The sequence below is a fragment of the Sorex fumeus genome, unplaced genomic scaffold, assembly GCF_029834395.1.
Source record: "Sorex fumeus unplaced genomic scaffold, SorFum_2.1 ptg000044l, whole genome shotgun sequence".
Lineage (NCBI taxonomy): Eukaryota > Metazoa > Chordata > Mammalia > Eulipotyphla > Soricidae > Sorex > Sorex fumeus.
In genome coordinates, this window is record NW_026606101.1 from 37,075,798 (window position 1) to 37,093,657 (window position 17,860).

The 17,860-nt window shown below is 44.0% G+C and overlaps 1 non-coding gene across 1 annotated transcript; it reads right to left on the reverse strand.

Annotated features, from left to right (window-relative positions):
- Window positions 1-464: 464 nt before the first annotated feature.
- Window positions 465-597, reverse strand: LOC130030928 (U12 minor spliceosomal RNA). The gene has a single exon (XR_008793576.1). It is a non-coding gene; the product is annotated as a U12 minor spliceosomal RNA (small nuclear RNA).
- Between the last annotated feature and the right edge of the window lie 17,263 nt (window positions 598-17,860).

Below are 17,860 nucleotides of genomic sequence, written 5' to 3' on the forward strand. Positions count from 1 at the left end.
CTTCCATGAGAATGGATTTCTTATCTCCACTCAACAAACACAAGCAGTGACCTGTGCTGGGCTCCAGGGACCCAGGAGAGCAAAGATTGGTCCCTGCACGGCTAAATATCTGTTGTTGATAACAAAGGAAATGATGATATTTGAAATCCGACATATTCAGGATGATATTTTGTCTTGTTTGGTGAAGATGTAGCTGTGTGGGCAGAACAAATTGCCTTTTGACTTCAAGAGAAAAGTTTTTCTTTTCTTTTTTTTTTTTTTTTTTGCAGGGAGGGGATTTGTGTAAACTGAATTAAAAGCTACCACTCGATTAGTCAGTAACCCGACCGAATACCAATCACACACTTAGCTGGGACCAACCCGGTTTTGTTGACAGAGGCTTACACCACGATCACATTCGTCACAAACAACCTTGCACCACCCACAAGCTCACTGCATAATCTTCTTTTTCGAAATAAAAGGGTCAGGCAGATCCCTCGCCCAGGCATCCCGCAAAGTAGATGGGTCACCTTAGGGTCAACTTTTACCCGCTCAAAAACTCACATTAGCAGTGAGGATTCGGGGGTGTCACCGTCCTTACTCATAAGTTTAAGGCGTGAGAAAAGGTTCTTAAAGGAAAGTTTAGACCACTGAGGGATTGAAAAGGGATTAGAATTTATTTTTTACAAAACACTCAGAAAGGAAAAACTTTGCTGTAAAAAAAGCAAGGATAAGAAATATACCAGAGAGCCAGAGCAATAGTACAGTAGGTAGGGCACTTGTCTTGCATGTAGTCAATCTAGGTTCGATCCCCAGCACCCCATATGGTTTTTGAGTCCCCAGGAGTGATCCCTGAGGAGAGAATCACGAGTAAGCCATGAGCTCTGCTGGGTGTAGTTCCAAAATCAAAAAAAAAAAAAAGAGAAAAGAAATAAAGAACAAAAGAGAGGAAGGAAGGAAGGAAGGAAGGAAGGAAGGAAGGAAGGAAGGAAAGAAGGAAGGAAGGAAGGAGCATGCCAGAGTGACAGGAAGAAACATCAAGTTATCTTTTGCCATGAAGCTTCTAATTGAACTTCCTGGGAATAGATGTATTTTTGTTTTCTGTTTAATTCATATCTTCATGTCCCTCACAAAAATTTTCCAAATAAAAAGGCTAGTTTGTTCTTGTGAAAAAAAAAGCCTTACCTTGACTCATTTATTTGAAGAGGAACTTATATAATGTTAGGCTTATTTTATTCTTCAGAAGTGAACTGTAGGAACAGCACACAGCAAGTTACAACTTTCTCTTCTGTAAATATCTATCCCTCTTACTACTGTGTTTTTTTTTCATTCATTCATCATCCTGTTATTCGTCGATTGCCTCGAGCAGGCCCCAGTAATGTCTCTTTCATCCTAGCCCTGAGATTACATTCAAGGCTCTTTAGGAGAATGAGACCCATCATTGTTACTGGTATTTGGCATATTTGGTACGCCACGGGGAGTTTGCCAGACTCTGCTCTGTGGGCAGGCTACATTCGATAGCCTGCAAGTTTGTCCGAAGTAGGAATAAGATAATAAGATGTCATAAAAAGATGTCCTGATAAGATGTCGCGCGGCCGCAAATGCGGCCACGCGGTTCCGGGAGCTGGATTTTATAGTCTCTGAGTCTTGGCCGCTGATGGGATTACATGGCGCCAGGGGGCCAGGTGGTGGGTGTGACCCCCGCCTACTGGAATTTGGAGGATCTGGGTGGAGGATGCTCAACTCCAATCCGAGTAGGCTTGGAGATCTCGGCCTGGAACCCGCGTGGCTTTGTACCTCTGCCAGTACCTTCATGTGTGCGGAGAGTGGTCTCGGCATGGTGGTGGCTGGTCCTGGAGGTCTTCGGCTGCCGGAGCCCTGGTCGGGGCAGGGAGGAAAGCTCAACCCGCTCCCCTCCAAGGGACCCCAGCGAGGAACAGCCAGGCGGAGGGGCATAATAACTACTGTGTTATTTTTCCAAAATAGATGTAATCATACCGCTCCTCATCATGCACACAGTGTTCAGACATCTCTATTAAACTTTACTATCCAACGCAGTAGACATAACTAGGGTGGCTATTTAAAATTAAATTAAATGCTTTTTAAAAATTCAGTTTATTTGAAAAGATAGTAGAAAGGTTAAAGTGCTTTGCATGCAGTCAGCCCTTGTTCAGTTCCTGGCACCATATATAGTCTCCTGAGCCCAGCTAGGAATGATCCCTGAGCACAGAGCCAGGAGTAAGCCCTGACCTGAGAGGGCTGTGATCTCAAAGCAAAGAAACAAAATTCAGACCTTTGAATTCTCCAGTAGCCTATTGGAATGGGCACAAAGAACAAGCAGAAAGCTCATCTAGAACCCATTTCAAAAAGTCAGTTCCAACAATTCCAGGCTCATCTTCTACCATTTCCCTGTGATTTAGCCTTAAGACTTACCCACATAAAGGTCTTTGCCACTCCCCAAACATACTAAGGACTTTGACCTTTTAATATTTGTCCTCAGGCCATTTCTGTTACTTGAACTATCTTGCTTCTTAAGCATTTGGTAAACCTCTTGTTCAACTTTAAAGGCTCAACAAATACAAAGCCTATTTTATAAAAATTTTTCTACCATGAACTACTCAAACACAGGCATATGTCCTCTTTTTCTCTGCTCCAAAAGAACTCAAATATGTATCTCTTCTTTTGAAATGGGAAATTGTTTCATCCCCACTTCTTTTTTAAAAATTTTATTTTCAAAGAGTTGTTCACAGTAATTGATTACATTCAATATTTCAACACCAATTCTACCACCATCATATCTTCCCATCACCATTAATTAATTTTTTCCCACCACCATTCAAGCCTGCCCCTGTAGGATAACATTGGTTTGTCCTTTCTGCCTTGCAGCAGGGAGCTTAGGTTTATCGGGCTACTCCCATCACAGTGCTCCCATTCCTCTGTGTTTACTTGTAACCTCTTTTATTGTGCTCTGTTGACTTGTAAATATTGTTTTTCTCTTCTCCTTAAGTCCTTTGAATAATTAATTCAGAGCAATGTCCTTTTTGTATGGAGACTAGAAGACAGCTAATGCTATGCTTTTGTAACTTGGGAGTTAATTGACTCCAGATGATAATTTACCCCTGTTCATCTGTTGTCTCGACTTAGACCTCAGTTGCCCTTACTTCCTAGCACCCCAAAAGCAGGGTCAAGTTGTGAGCTATGTGCTACCCTGGCATCGAAATGGGCCTGGTCAAAGCGCCATAATACTTAACTATAAGAGTGTGGTCATGGACAAATTCTGTCATGATCCAAAAAGTAGTAGCTAGATTTGGACCCTGCTAGGGTTAGGAAAGATTAATCTGGCCTGAGCACTGTAGTCTGAGTCTGTGGCGAGATGTCCCCAGGAGAGTCACCTACAAGCTCAAAGTATCTCTTACTGTGTCACTGTGTCCATACAAAATAACTAATATTAAGAAGTAAAATTGAGATGTTAATTTAGATTTTTTTAAAAACAATTTATTTATTTTGCTTTTTGGGTCACACCTGGCGATGCTCAGGGGTTACTTCTGGCTCTACACTCAGAAATCATCCCTGGTGGTACTCGGGGGACCATATGAGATGCTGGGAATCGAACCCGGGTCAACCCCTAAGATGTTAATTAAATTAATGAACTAAGGAGAAGAGGAACACCCCTAGGTGGTATTTTCACCCTTGAGCCTGATTGGCAATGAAGAAGTGCTTTTGATATGTTGATTTTACTGCTAGAAGGGGTGTGGTGTCTACTCCCAATGTAGAGGGTTGGAGAGAGATGAGAGAGCGACCAGGGCAGCAAGATGGAGCCCAGAGAGACTAGTAAGGGGAACAGAGGGAGAAGAATGTAGGGGAAGAATGCAGGAGCAGGTGCACAGAGATGAGAGACCAGGCTGTGAGATGGAGCGCAGAGAGATGAGAGGGAGGGACAGGAGATGGGAATGAGGAGCAGTGTGAGACTAGAATGGGCGGCCAAGAGAGACTGGAAGAGGCACGTGAGGAGAATGGAGTAAACAGCAACTGATCATCAACCAGCTTGGCCCTCGTTTTCCTCCTTTGTCCTCCCATGGCATGGGCCGCCCTGGGTGAACGAGCGGCCCAAGTTCACTGAACCCAGGGCGGCAAAAGGGAGAGTCGCTGGGACTTCTCCCCTAGCCACCCGAAGAGTATACATGCCCCAAAGACAAATGCTAAATTATTTTGCATTGCTTGCTATAAATAATCTGCTAAAAATGACCCCAAAGGTTTCCTTAGAGGAAACTGTGAAAATTGTTGTATCTCATCTTGAAGCCATTAAGCCTCTGTATGAGAGATCACTAACATGTTGTTAGAGTTTAAGTTTTGTGTGCTAACATATATATACATATATATTTAATCAAAATTTCTGTCTTCTACCTTACACCCCATCAAATAGTGTGCTACTCTTGGCCTATCAGTGGCATGACTGCATGGGATGTCATGCAGCTGCTTTTGCAGTCACGTGCTCCTTGCATTCTAAAATTTTTTCACAGGGTGCTAGAACTGGAGTTAAGATTTTTTTTTAACTGGATGGTAATTTGGGGGTCTGGAGACATCTCTGCAGCATGGTGCTTTCTTCTGAGATTCATTTGTAAGTCTCTGGATCATGGCTGTTAATGTGCTTAAATGGTGCCCAGAAGCAGTTCGAGGGCGTGACAGCCAGGAAAGTGGAAGTGGAGGGAGATGGGGGAGGGGCCCATTCCCGACTCCGACTCTGGAAGCCTAGAGATTTTGGTCACAAGTCCCACATACCTGGGTTTTTCAGCAGATTCAATCTGTGGGGGGCTTGGGGAGCCTGTGAAGGTCAGCCATTAGCACTGTGGTGATTGGGTTCTGGAGGTTTGCGACTGCCGGGTTCTTTTGGGATAGGTGGCGGGTCACACCTGGCCCACTCTGAGGTGCCCAAATGAAATCAGCCTGGTGCTGGGTCGGGGAGTCATCTCTGCAGCGTGTTTCTCTCTTTGGAGATTCATTTGTGAGTTCCCACTTTTTTTCTTTACCCTCCTTATTTTCCTTCCTAACCGACTTCTTCTTAGGTGATATTAATTCTCTATTATTATTTTAACTAATAGTTTGCCTTTTAGTTTTGTCTTGTCTGTTTATCAGTTTTATATTCTTATATTGCATACAAAGGTGAAATCATCCAATACTGGGGCCAGAATTATAGTCCAGCAGGTAGGGCACTCCCCTTGCATGACCCAAGTTTGATCCCTGGAACTCCAGAAAGTACCCCAAGTTCCACTAGAAGTGATTCCTCAACACAGAGCTAGGAGTAAACTTTGAGGACCACCAGGTGTGGACCAAAAATAAAACAGAACAAATCACCCAGTACTTACTATTTTCTCCTTCTGACTTATTTTGCTTCCATAATTTCCTCAAGCTCCTTCCATTTTGATGAAAATAACAAAGTTTTATCCCTTTATTATTATTTATTTTGGTTTAGGGGCCACACCTGGAGATGTTCAGAGTTTACTCTTGGCTCTGCACTTATGAATCAATATTGGCAGTCCTCAGGGGACCTTATTGGATGCTGGAGATTGAATCTGGGCTAATGGTGTGCAAGGCAAGCTCCCTACCCACTGTACTATCTCTTCAGCTCCATTCTTTATTTTTTTTTAATATTGTAATTATTATTTAGGTTTTTGCCACAACTAGTGATTCAGTGCTCATGTGGTGCTGGTGCTGGGGACTGAACCCAGACCAGAAGGATGTAAGACAAAAATCTTAACCCCTGCATTATCTCTCCAGCCTTCAATTTTACTAAATAACTGAATGGTACGGCATTATACAAATGTCCTCCTCCTCCTCCTCCTCCTCCTTTTTGGGCCACATATAGCAATGCTCAGAGATTACTCCTGGCTCTGCACTCAAAATCATTTCTGGTGGTACTTGAGGGACTTTGCCCAAATCGGTCATATTATGAAGGGTATGTTGGTTGCTTTCCATATTTTAGCTATTGTAAATAACTGGAATAAAATTATATACATAATATATAATTTAATATATATAATATATAATTTTATATATATATTTGCTTTTGGGACACGCCTGACAATGATCAGTGGTTAATCCTGGTTCTGCACTCAGGATTTACTACTGAGAATGCCAGAGATCAAATCCAGGTTTGCCACATGCAAGGCAAGAGCCCTACCTGCTGTACTTTCTGCTCAGCATATACAATTTTTTGTGTTGATGTTTATGTAGACTGCATAGGTAAACAAAAGTGGATCTGTGTTGGATAATATGGTAGCTCTAGGTACCAATCCAGGAGGCCCTGAACTGATGTCCAGCACCACATGATCCCCTAGCCACTGCCAGATGCCACCTAGGGCCAGAAGCAGACCTCTGAGCACTATTGGTGTCATTTCAAAACCAAAAATCTATAAGCAAATGAACATAATCTGTTGGCTTGGATCACACACCCACACCCCTCACTGTTGCTATCACTCCTGACCTTGAGCACTCCTCTCTGCAACAGTTTTTGATGATTTTAGCTCTTGGCTCAAATCACATTCGCTAAGATAGCTATGGAATCTTGCCTACCATTTCACTGACTCAAACCTATTTGAGCTTTTACCCACTCTCTTCCACAGTCACTCTACAGAGAACCACTGCTTAGAGTGTACAATGGACTCTATAATCTATGGACAAACTTTTATTATCTATTAAGATAAGATCAGAAAATTTAAGATAAGCATTTGGAGACTTTCACAGAAATGACATTGCTGTATTATTTAAGGATAGTGCTTTTTTGAGTGAATTTTGCATGTCTTTAAATTATTTTGCATTCCAATTTTCGGGGAATGGTGTGTGTGTGTGTGTGTGTGTGTGTGTGTGTGTGTGTGGTGTGCACACATGCACTCATGGTTTTTTAACAGACTAAAGGAAAGACAGGAAAGAGATGGCTGGTTTGAGACCCTCTTCTTAGAACTTGTCATTACCAATAATTGCTTCCCCAACATAATCTCTCCTTTCATTCCTTACACTTCTGACTACCATCCTCTACTGTATTTTCAACAATTGTTTGACCCATAAGAAACTTTAATCTATTAATCTTGTAGATTTTTTCACTGTCTCCCCTGCATTTTGTTTCATCCTCATCCAGCTTACTTTCCAGGACCACTAATTATCAGCAAACACTCCCCTTCCTTATCCCTCTCTCACTTCATCAAATTCATTTGGCAAAACCCCACAACTGATTAAATTTACTTCTCCACCTGTTCTGGGTTGGTGCCCATGAAGCTAAACAAGCTAGAAAAAAAAAATAAACCTTTTCATGCATTACATGAGCTTTAATTGGATACCTGATGCTGCCCAGAATTTATACGTCCCTTTTTCACTTATTTCCCTGTTCCCTAGAACTATTTCTCTTTAAATAGCCAAGACCTTATACATCTTAATTATCATTATTTTGGTTTTGAGGCCACACCTGGCATGCAAGGTTCACTCCTGGTGGTTCTCAGGGGACCATGTAGAACTGGGGGATCCAATCCAGTCTTCCAGCATGCAAGGTTGTGCTCAAGACCTTTCAACTCTCTTCTCAGCACCCCGTCTTCATTCTTAGCTGAGATCTTTGCTTCCTACATCATGAATCTTGACATCTCAAAGTTTCGTTTCTATACATCCCCACTGCCACATCTATGCACCTTTACCACCTGCACTTAATTACATATGACCACAAATGCTCTGAGTACTATTCATGCACTTGTCTAAAACTAACTGCTCCTCTCATACATTAGATTTTATTTTCTTGTTCATTCAAAAAATATCATCTCAGCAATTTCCCCCTTTCTTCCTCACAAAAATAGCAATTTCCACTCCACTGGGTCATCTCATCTGGAAAAGTACTGTCCTCTTGCTCACTCCTTTAAAAAATAGGGACCAGGGAGATAGTTTAAGGGATAAGTCACTTGTCTTGCATATGGCCAACCCTGATTCCAGTCTCCTTGTCCTCCTAATGTTGCTCAGTGTGGTCCACTGTTGAATAACATTGATTTATCCTTGCTCCTTCTGCAGGGAGTTTAGGCTTATCAAGTTACTCCCACCACAGTGTTCCAGAGGCACACCCAATTCCAGCAGGCACTAATAATCCTATATTGCTTTTCTCTTTCCTTTATGTCCTTTGCATGATTTAGCAATGTCCTTTTTGTATAGACACAGGAAAACAGTTGATGCTATGCTTTTGTAACATGGGAGTAAATCGACTCTGAATAATATTTGTCCTGGGCATTCATCATATTTACTTGACTTAAGCCTCAGTTGCCCTTATTTCCTAACACCCCCAAAAGGAGGGTCCCAATGAGAGACAAGAATGAACCCAGGGCAGGGCTGGAGCGATAGCACAGCGAGTAGGGTGTTTGCCTTGCATGCAACCAATATGGCCGACACAGGTTTGATTCCCAGCATCCCATTTGGTCCCCTGAGCACCGCCAGGAGCAATTCCTGAGTGCATGAGCCAGGAGTAACCCCTGAGAATCGCTGGGTGTGACCCAAAAAAAAGCAAAAAATAAAAATAAAAAATAAAAGAATGGACCCAGGGCAAGCTATCAGCTACCCTCGCATTGAAAAAGGACAAGCTAAGCACCATGAGCAATATAATAAGTTAAAAGCACGGTCATGGAACAAACTCTGCTATGATCCAAAAAGAAGTAATTGATGAACGCCACTGAGGTTAGGAAAAACTAGCCTGACCTGAGGACTATAGTCAGGAATAAATAGTGAGATGTCCCCAGGAAGAGCCAATGTTTAAGTTTAATATATCTCTGACTGTGCTCATACAAAATGACTAGAAATATTAGTAAGAAGTAAATTTACTATGATTGTTTAAATAGATTACTAGCTAAGGAAAGGAGAAAGCAATACACCCTAGATGAATCCCACCCTTGAGCAGATGAGACTTTGTCCCTGTGTTAATCTTCTAGAAGAACTTCCTCTGATAGAGGGGTTTTCATCTGTTTATTGTTATTATAATATTCAACCCCACCTCTGTGTACCCCCACCCTTCACAATTCTATATAACTATGCTATAAGAGAAAAAGAGAAGAGGAAGAAAAATAAATGACTACAACCAGTAGTCTGTGGCCCCTATTCTTCCATTTCTCCATTCCTTCATTTGCCTGTCACCTTTGACCAGCCGGGGGAGGCAGTTTTCAGCCACCGAGCACATGCGTCAAGCGCCCACATTTTTTTTTTTTGCTTGGGGTACCATATGGGATGCTGGGAATTGAACCCGGGTCGGCCGCGTGCAAGGCAAACGCCCTACCTGCTGTGCTATCGCTCCAGCCCTGCGCCCACACTTTTTGAACTCACAGTCTATTCACCACCCCCAAGAATAATATCACTGTTTTTTGTCTTGTTTTTTCCTGTAATTTATTACTCTATGTTTTTTCCTACAAGTTTATTGAGATATCATCAATATATTGAAAATTGTTTAAGATACATCAGATACATAAAGCCCCTTTATCCCTCTAGGAGAACCTGGCAAGCTACTGAGAATATCTCACCCACATGACAGAGCTCATATTCGATATACCAAAACCAGTAAATACAATGGGTCTCATTCCCCTGACCCTGAAAGAGTCACCAATATGGCAGCATTAAGAAGGATGATGAAGGAGAGGCTGATAAATTCTCAAGGCTGAACTAGGCTGCCAAAACGAAGAAGGAAATAAATGATTGTTTGTACTTTCAAAGCACGTATGCTGGCATCGGATGCATCCATTGAGGACCTGATGGTACAAGAGTGAAAGATCAAGTACGACATCATTAGTCTGACCGAGATGAGAAGTAATGAATCACATAACACCGTTTTCGACACTGGAGAAGAACTGTTCCTTGGAATATGCGACAAAAGAGGCGTTGGTGGTGTCGATGCCCTTGTCAACACAAAATTGGCCATGAGAATTGATTCATTCAATGCCTAACAAGCCGAATTGGATGATTACACTTGAATAGATGGGGCTCACTGACGGCAGTTTCTGTCTTCGTTGTCTACACACCAACATCCAATTATGATGAAGGAGAAATTAAGAAGTCTACATGGAGCTGGAAAAGTTCTATAAAGATGACCACACCTTCTATAAGATCATTGTCAGTGATTTTAATGGTAAGATAGGACCAAGAAGAACTGCCGAAGAACTCCACATCAGGACCTATGGCCTAGAATGGAATGAACAGGGTGAGAGACTATCTGAGTTCATCAGGTCGACCAAGACCATCCAAGGTAACTCACAGTTCCAGAAGGCCAAATCTAAATATTGGACATGGGAGTCTCCCAGTGGACGGTTCCACAATGAAATTGACCACATTATATTCAATTGACAGTGTTGCCTGACCAATGTTGCTGTTGTCCCAAAATTCCAAACAGGATTGGACCACCATCTCCTTCATGCAAAATTCTACTTCACGGAGAGGGGAGAAAGGGCTGCAAGGTTTAGGAAGAGAACTCCCAGAACGACCACCAACTGGGAGCTCTTTGTGGCAACATGGGAAGATGCCGTCATTGACACCATTGACGAGGAATATGATCAACTGGTTCAGCACCTTCATGATTGTGCGAGGAACGCCAAAAGAGACATAGCCACAAAAAAATGCCTGTCTTCAAAAACTCTTGAGCTTATTCGCCAACGTGACTTGGTGCAAGCCTCAGGCAACTGCAAGCAAACAACCAAGCTTGAAAAACAGTGTAGAGAAGCGATAAAGGAAGACCTCAAAGAGAGAAGAGCAGCAGTGCTGGCAAATGCAGCAGAAGCCGGGAAAAGCATTATAATGCTTGCCTGTCCTTCGCCAACTGCAAGACCAAGATGACTGTCCTTCGACATCCTGATGGATCTATCACATCTTCCAGAAGGGCAATGGAGAAGATTATCCATGATTTCTACTCGGATCTCTTCGATAGCCATGTCCACCTGCCCACATATCAAATTCCGCAGGATAGATATAGCTGTTCTCAACATTCTTCCTTCTAAAATCTGACATGCCATTTTGTCTGTAAAGAAGCAAACAGCAGCTGGCCCAGACAAAGTCAGACCGGAACATCTGAAAAACCTGCCGTCAGTACTCATCAATAAACTGGCTCAACTCTTTACACGCTACCTGTCTGAATGCAACCTTCCATCCCAGTGGAAAACCAGCAGGACTGTACTACTGTACAAGAAGGGAGATATCCACGACATTGACAACTATCACCCAATCTGCCTGTTATCTGTTGTCTACAAGTTGTTCACTTGAGTCATCCTGAATAGGATTGGCAGAACACTTAGATGAAGAACAACCATGTGAGCAAGCCGGTTTCTGAAAAGAATTCAGCACAATCGACCATATCCACATGATAACCAAGTTCATTGAGGTTTTTCGGAAGTTCAAGAGGCCGCTCTGTCTAACGTTCAATGATTTAAAGAAGGCCTTTGATTCTGTTGAAATTGAAGCGCTCATTGAAGCCCTAGCCAATTAGGGAATTCAAATTCAATACATCAGGCTCCTCTGTGAGCTGTATTACGAATTCGCTACCAGAATCTCACCATTCTACAAGGAAGTGATCATCCATGTCAAGAGAGGCATTCTGCAGGGTGATACCATTTCACTGAAACTCTTCAGTGCCACCCTTGAGAGTGTCATGCGATGACTGGAATGGGAAAGAATGGGAGTGAAGATAGATGATCGGCAACTACACCACCTTCGTTTTGCTGATGACATCATTCTAATAACACCAAACATTAGCCAAGTGGCACAAATGCTGGCCGACTTCGACCGTGAATGTGGAAAGGTTGGACTACAGATGAATCTCACAAAGACAATGTTTATGAAAAGCGGTCTCATTCCTGACGTTCCATTCTCTCTCAACAGAATGAACATCTCCAAATGCAACAGTTATGTGTACCTAAGTCGAGATGTCAACATGACGAATGACCTGGCACCTGAGTTGTGCAGGAGGAAGAGAGCGGCTTAGAATGTCTTCAAGAGCATTGAAGAAATAGCTAAGAGGATGAAGAACCTCTGGCTCTGGGCACATCTCTTCGATTCCACTGTTCTTCCTGCATTAACATATGCCTCAGAGACCTGGGCCCTATGAAAACAGGATGAGAATGCTATTCGTGTCTCCCAAGTAAAGTAAGTAAAGTAAAGTAAAGGCCCTCCCGTTGATCATCGATTTGCTCGAGCGGGTCCAGTAACGTCTCCATTGGAGACTTTGTTGTTACTGTGTTTGGCATATCGAATATGTCACGGGGAGCTTGCCAGGCTCTGCTGTGAGGGCGAGATACTCTCGGTAGCTTGCCGGGCTCTCCGAGAGGGGCGGAGGAATCGAACTCAGGTCGGCCATGTTGGCTGCATGCAAGGCAAACGCCCTACCACTGTGCTATCGCTCCAGCCAAAGAGGAATCAAAAGAGCTATGCTTGGAGTATCACGCTTCACTCAAGTGAGAGAAGCAATCCGGAGTTTGGACCTCCATCGACGATTGAGAATCAGGGAGGCTGTCTCATTTGCCAAGACATCAAAAATCGATGGGCTGGAACGTAATGGAATTTGGAGATGACTGATGGACTAGAGCCATTACTGACTGGATTCCACAGGACGTCAAAAGATTGTGTGGCTGCCCACCTACAAGATGGTCAGACTTCTTTGTCAAGACCCTGAACGATCGGTTTGAGGCTCTTTATATTCCTAGAATGAGCAGATGCCATTGGGCTACACTAGCACATGACAGGGACTAATGGAGATGTTACTGGCGCCCGCTCGAGCAAATCGATGAGTAACAGGATGTCAAGTGATTAAGTGATCAAGTCATTCAATCACAAGGCCCCAAATTGCAAACATAAAAAACTTCAAAACATATATAAACAAACCTTATTGTCAAACTCCATATTCAAATCTCCCTTTGGTGAGGCTGGAGAGATAGCACAGGGGGGTAGGCGGATAGGACATTTGACTTGCATGTGGCAGACCCAGGTTCGATTCCCAGCATCCCATATGGTCCTCTGAGCACCTCCAGGAGTAATTCCTAGTGCATTAGCCAATAGTGGCTCCTGTGCAACTCTGGGTGTGACCCCCACCTAAAAAAAGCAAATCTCTCTTTGGTATCCCAATATATACTTAACATCTGTACTTAGATATCTGAAAATAAATTGCAAATTAAGCCATTGATGTCCCATCTGGTCTTGTTTGTTTGTTTGGTTTGTTTGGGGCCAGTGCTCAGGGCTTACTCCTGGCTCTTCACTCAGGAATAAACTCCTGCGGGTACTTAGGGAACCACTGGGATGTTGGGGATCAAACCCAGGTCAGCTGCATGAAAGGCAAGTGTCCTACCTACTATACTATCACTCTGGACCCCTCCTGATCCTTTACACATAACTCTCCCCCTTTCAGTGAATGGTGAGCTCCTCCTTCCAACAGGACAAGTAAAAAAAAAAAACTTGGGGTCATTCTTGATGGTATCCCTTTCTGATAACCCATTCTTTTTTTTTAATGTAGAAGTACTGCTATTTATTCAGCCATTGATTAAGCTGATTGAATTGGGCATGAACTCCACATACTACACATACTATTTTTTAAACTTTTAAATTGAATTTCAATCAGACAGACCATTACAAAGTTGTTCATGATTGGGTTTCAGTCATGCAATGATCCAACACCCATCCCTCTACCAGTGTACGTTTCCCACCACCAATGTCCTCTCTTTCCCTACCACTATCCCCCATCACCTCACCCTCCCACCCCCAACCTCCCTCTGTGGGAAGCACTTTCCTCTTGCTCTCTCTCTCCTTTTCCTTTTGTGCATTACGGTTTGCAATACAGGTGCTAAGAGGCCATGGTGTTTGTTCAGGGCATTCGATATTTGTATTGGGATAGTAAGGATGGAGTAGTTTTTCAATTGGGTGACAACCGCTTTGTGGTATGGATGTGCCTGCTAAGGCATTCGAAGTACAGGAAGGTGGGGAGAGGTAGCCCATCCCAACTCCGAGAAAGCTTGGAAATTTCAGTCACTAAGCCTGCATATCCAAATTTTCAGCAGATTTTATCTTGGTGAAGTCCGTCTTGAGATGTGGAATCAAACTGGGGTTATGGAGGTGATTTTGGATTGTGGAAGCAAGTGACTGCCGGGGGCTCTGCTTGGGCAGGTACCAGATTAACCCTCCCATCCCTCTCCAATTTACCCATTTCTGTTTAACCATGCTCGGGTCTGAGATTAATCACAGCTTTTGATTTTTTTCGAGATTTATTTATGTCTCTCTGAAACAATGCCAATAAATGAGCTTGTGTTGGAGGTGGTTTGTGGGTGTGACTCCCACAATCCTAACTTTTAGCCATTTAATTTCTTGGGAAACTTGGTCTCAAGTTGTTGGGGTACATCCAGAGGCACAGTGGCAATTTTGGGGTATCAGGAAGCCTGAAGGCACCATCATGCTGCTAATGCATTCACCCCACAGGTACAGGTCGACCTGCTGGCTGTACCATACCCCCGTGATATCCCATATTCTCTCCATCAGCAAATCTTGTTGACTCCAACTTCAAAAAATGTCTAGAACTCACCCCTTTCTCATCCTCTCGGTGGTAGTCTCCTTCTTTTGCACCAACTCTCTCTTACCTGAATTACTAAAATGGTTTCCAACTGATTAATTGGTCTTTTGAGTCTACCATTATCCTTTACATTGTATTCTCTACCTAGCTGTCAGTAATGGTTTTAACTGGTATGTGAGATCTTGGAAGACCTCTTCTGGAAACTTTTTAATGGCTCCATTCCATTCAGAGTAAAGTCAAAATCCTTCACACATTTTATAGGGTGTGAAGTCATTTAGTTTCATCACTGCCACTTTAGTTTTCCTTTCCTATTGTTCTCTACTTTAATGGCACTAATCACCCTGCCTTCCCTCGTATGCTCCAAACATTATGTAAGCCCCTTTGCAATAAGCTAGGTCCTCCACCTGGAACACTCTTTTTCTAGATACATATATGGTTCTTCTCCCAGCTCCTTCAGCTCAAAGATCACTGTGTCAATGAAATCGATCCTGATTATCATACTTGTAATTGTAATGACTTCCTCTCCGCTCTGGCACTCTTAATTCTCCAATCTTAATCTACTTTTCTTATGTTCTAATATAAGAATACAAGCAATCTATTTGTGATGTTTGTATGTTTTATCTGTTTCATTAAAATTTATATTACTTCCTCCAAGTACCTATAAAACAGTACCTGCCACATGGTAGGCACTAAAGCACACATTTGGGCAGGAACAATAGTACCGCAGGTAGGGTGTTTGCTTTGCATGTGTCCTACCTGTATTTGATCTCCAGCACCAGACTCAGGTTCCCTCAGTTTTTCCAGGAGTCATCTCTGAGCAGGAATCTGGTTCACTCATAGATACATTGCAAAAACAAGCAGACTCAGGGAAATAGTTCAAAAGGCTGTAAGGAGTGTCATGTATTAAGAAGCCCCGAGTAGGGGTGTGGGGGCGACTAAAACCTCATGGGAAGGGGAGTGTTCCGGTCCGTCCTTCACGCCCTACCGAGGTCACCAGTTGCCCCCCACGAGTGGCTCCCCAGCACGGCCACAGCCCCAGAAGCACAAGGACTTAATGCAGAACCCGGCAGCTTGGAGCAGAAAAGTGAAAGGACTATGCGTTAATCCAGGCCATCATGTCTGCCTGGAGGGGAAAGGGTGTTGCTCCCTTCCGCCCTCCTCCCTCTGGAAAGAAAGGTGGCGGCCACATGGGAGCCTTGTGGACAACAGGTATGAGCAGGGGGTGTGGGGGCGACTAAAACCTCATGGGAAGGGGGGCGTTCCAGTCCACCCTTCACGCCCTACCGAGGTCACCAGTTGCCCCCACGAGCAGCTCTCCAGCACGGCCACAGCCCCAGAAGCACAAGGACTTAATGCAGAAACCAGCAGCTTGGAGCAGAAAAGTGAAAGGACTATGCGTTAATCCAGGCCATCATGTCTGCCTGGAGGGGAAAGGGTGTTGCTCCCTTCCGCCCTCCTCCCTCTGGAAAGAAAGGTGGCGGCCACATGGGAGCCTTGTGGACAGCAGGTATGAGCCGGGGGTGTGGGGGCGACTAAAACCTCATGGGAAGGGGGGCGTTCCGGTCCATCTTTCACGCCCTACCGAGGTCACCAGTTGTCCCCCACGAGCGGCTCTCCAGCACAGCCACGGCCCCAGAAGCACAAGGTCTTAATGCAGAACCCGGCAGCTTGGAGCAGAAAAGTGAACGGACTATGCGTTAATCCAGGCCATCATGTCTGTCCGGAGGGGAAAGGGTGTTGTCCCATTCGCCCTCTCCTCTCTGGAAAGAAAGATGGCGGCCGCATGGGAGCCTTGTGGACAGCAGGTATGAGCCGAGGGTGTGGGGGTGACTAAAACCTCATGGGAAGGGGGGCGTTTCGGTCTGCCCTTCACGCCCTACCGAGGTCACCAGTTGCCCCCCACGAGCGGCTCTCCAGCACGGCCACGACTCCAGAACACAGAAACCAATTTCTTAACTATCTGACTTTCAGTAGAAATACTTCCAGGGTCAATAGGTAAAATAGCAGAAATCCAAAACCAACATTTAATTCTTGAACCCAGCTGTAGAAAGCAAATCACTTCACAATGCTTTTTCAGCATGTCTGATTTGGGGGGGGGGTAAACTCTAAATAATAGTGGTGAATCTTTTATTGAAACAATGAATCTAATCAAAGCAGATAGAGTGTTAACTAGAATTCATCTGCCTCACTGGGACTGGGAGGGGTGGGGGGTGGTGTTTTATTGGGGTTCTTCATGGTAAAAAATAAGTATTGGTAAAGGGAAATGTGTTTGATATTTGCATGACTGAGACCTAAACCTGAAAGCTTTGTAACCTTTCCCACAGTGATTCAATAAATAAATTAATTAATTAAAAAAAAAAGAATCCCCGAGTAACCATGGTCCCTGAGCACCTTTATGAGCAGACCTGGTGTCCCTCAGTAATGCTGGGGAGAGCACCAGAGCCAATAAGCAAAGACATACAAATAAGCATGGGGAGAGCTCTAGAAAATAATAAAAGCTTGCAAAAACCAACCTAAAACATTCGATTTTAAAAAACTTTTATTTTAGGCTTTATGATTTATCACTTAATCACTTAACTTCCCGTTAGTCATCGATTTGCTCGAGCGGGCGCCAGTAACGTCTCCATTTGTCCCTGTCGCGTGCTAGTGTAGCCCAATGGCATCTGTTCGCTCCGGGAACATGAAGAGCCTCAAACCGATCTTTCATGATCTTGACAAAGAAGTCTGACCATCTGGTAGGTGAGTGGCCAAGCGGTCTTTTGACATCCCGTGGAATCCAGTCGGTAACAGCTCTAGTCCAGCGGTCATCTTTAAATCTCATTACGTGACCAGCCCATCTGATTTTCGACACCTTGGCAAATGAGAGAGCGTCCCTGATTCTTGATCCTCGACGGATGTCAGAACTCCGGATTCTTTCTCTCATTTGAGTGAAACGTGATATTCCAAGCATAGCTCTTTTTATTCTTCTTTGGGAGACCTGAATAGCGTTCTCATCTTGTTTGCGTAGGGCCCAGGTCTCTGAGGCATATGTTAATGCAGGAAGAACAGTGGAATCAGAGAGATGTGCCCGGAGCCGGAGGTTCTTCGTCCTCTTAGCTATTTCTTCGACGTTCTTGAAGGCGCTCCAAGCCGCTCTCTTTCTCCTGCGCAGCTCGGGTGCCAGGTCATTTGTCATGTTGACCTCTCGACCTAGATACACATAGCTGTTGCACTCGGAGTTGGTCGTTCCGTTGAGAGCAAATGGGGCGTCAGGAACGAGGCTGTTTCTCATAAACATTGTCTTCGTAAGATTCAGCTGTAGTCCTACCTTTCCACACTCACGGTCAAAGTCGGCCAGCA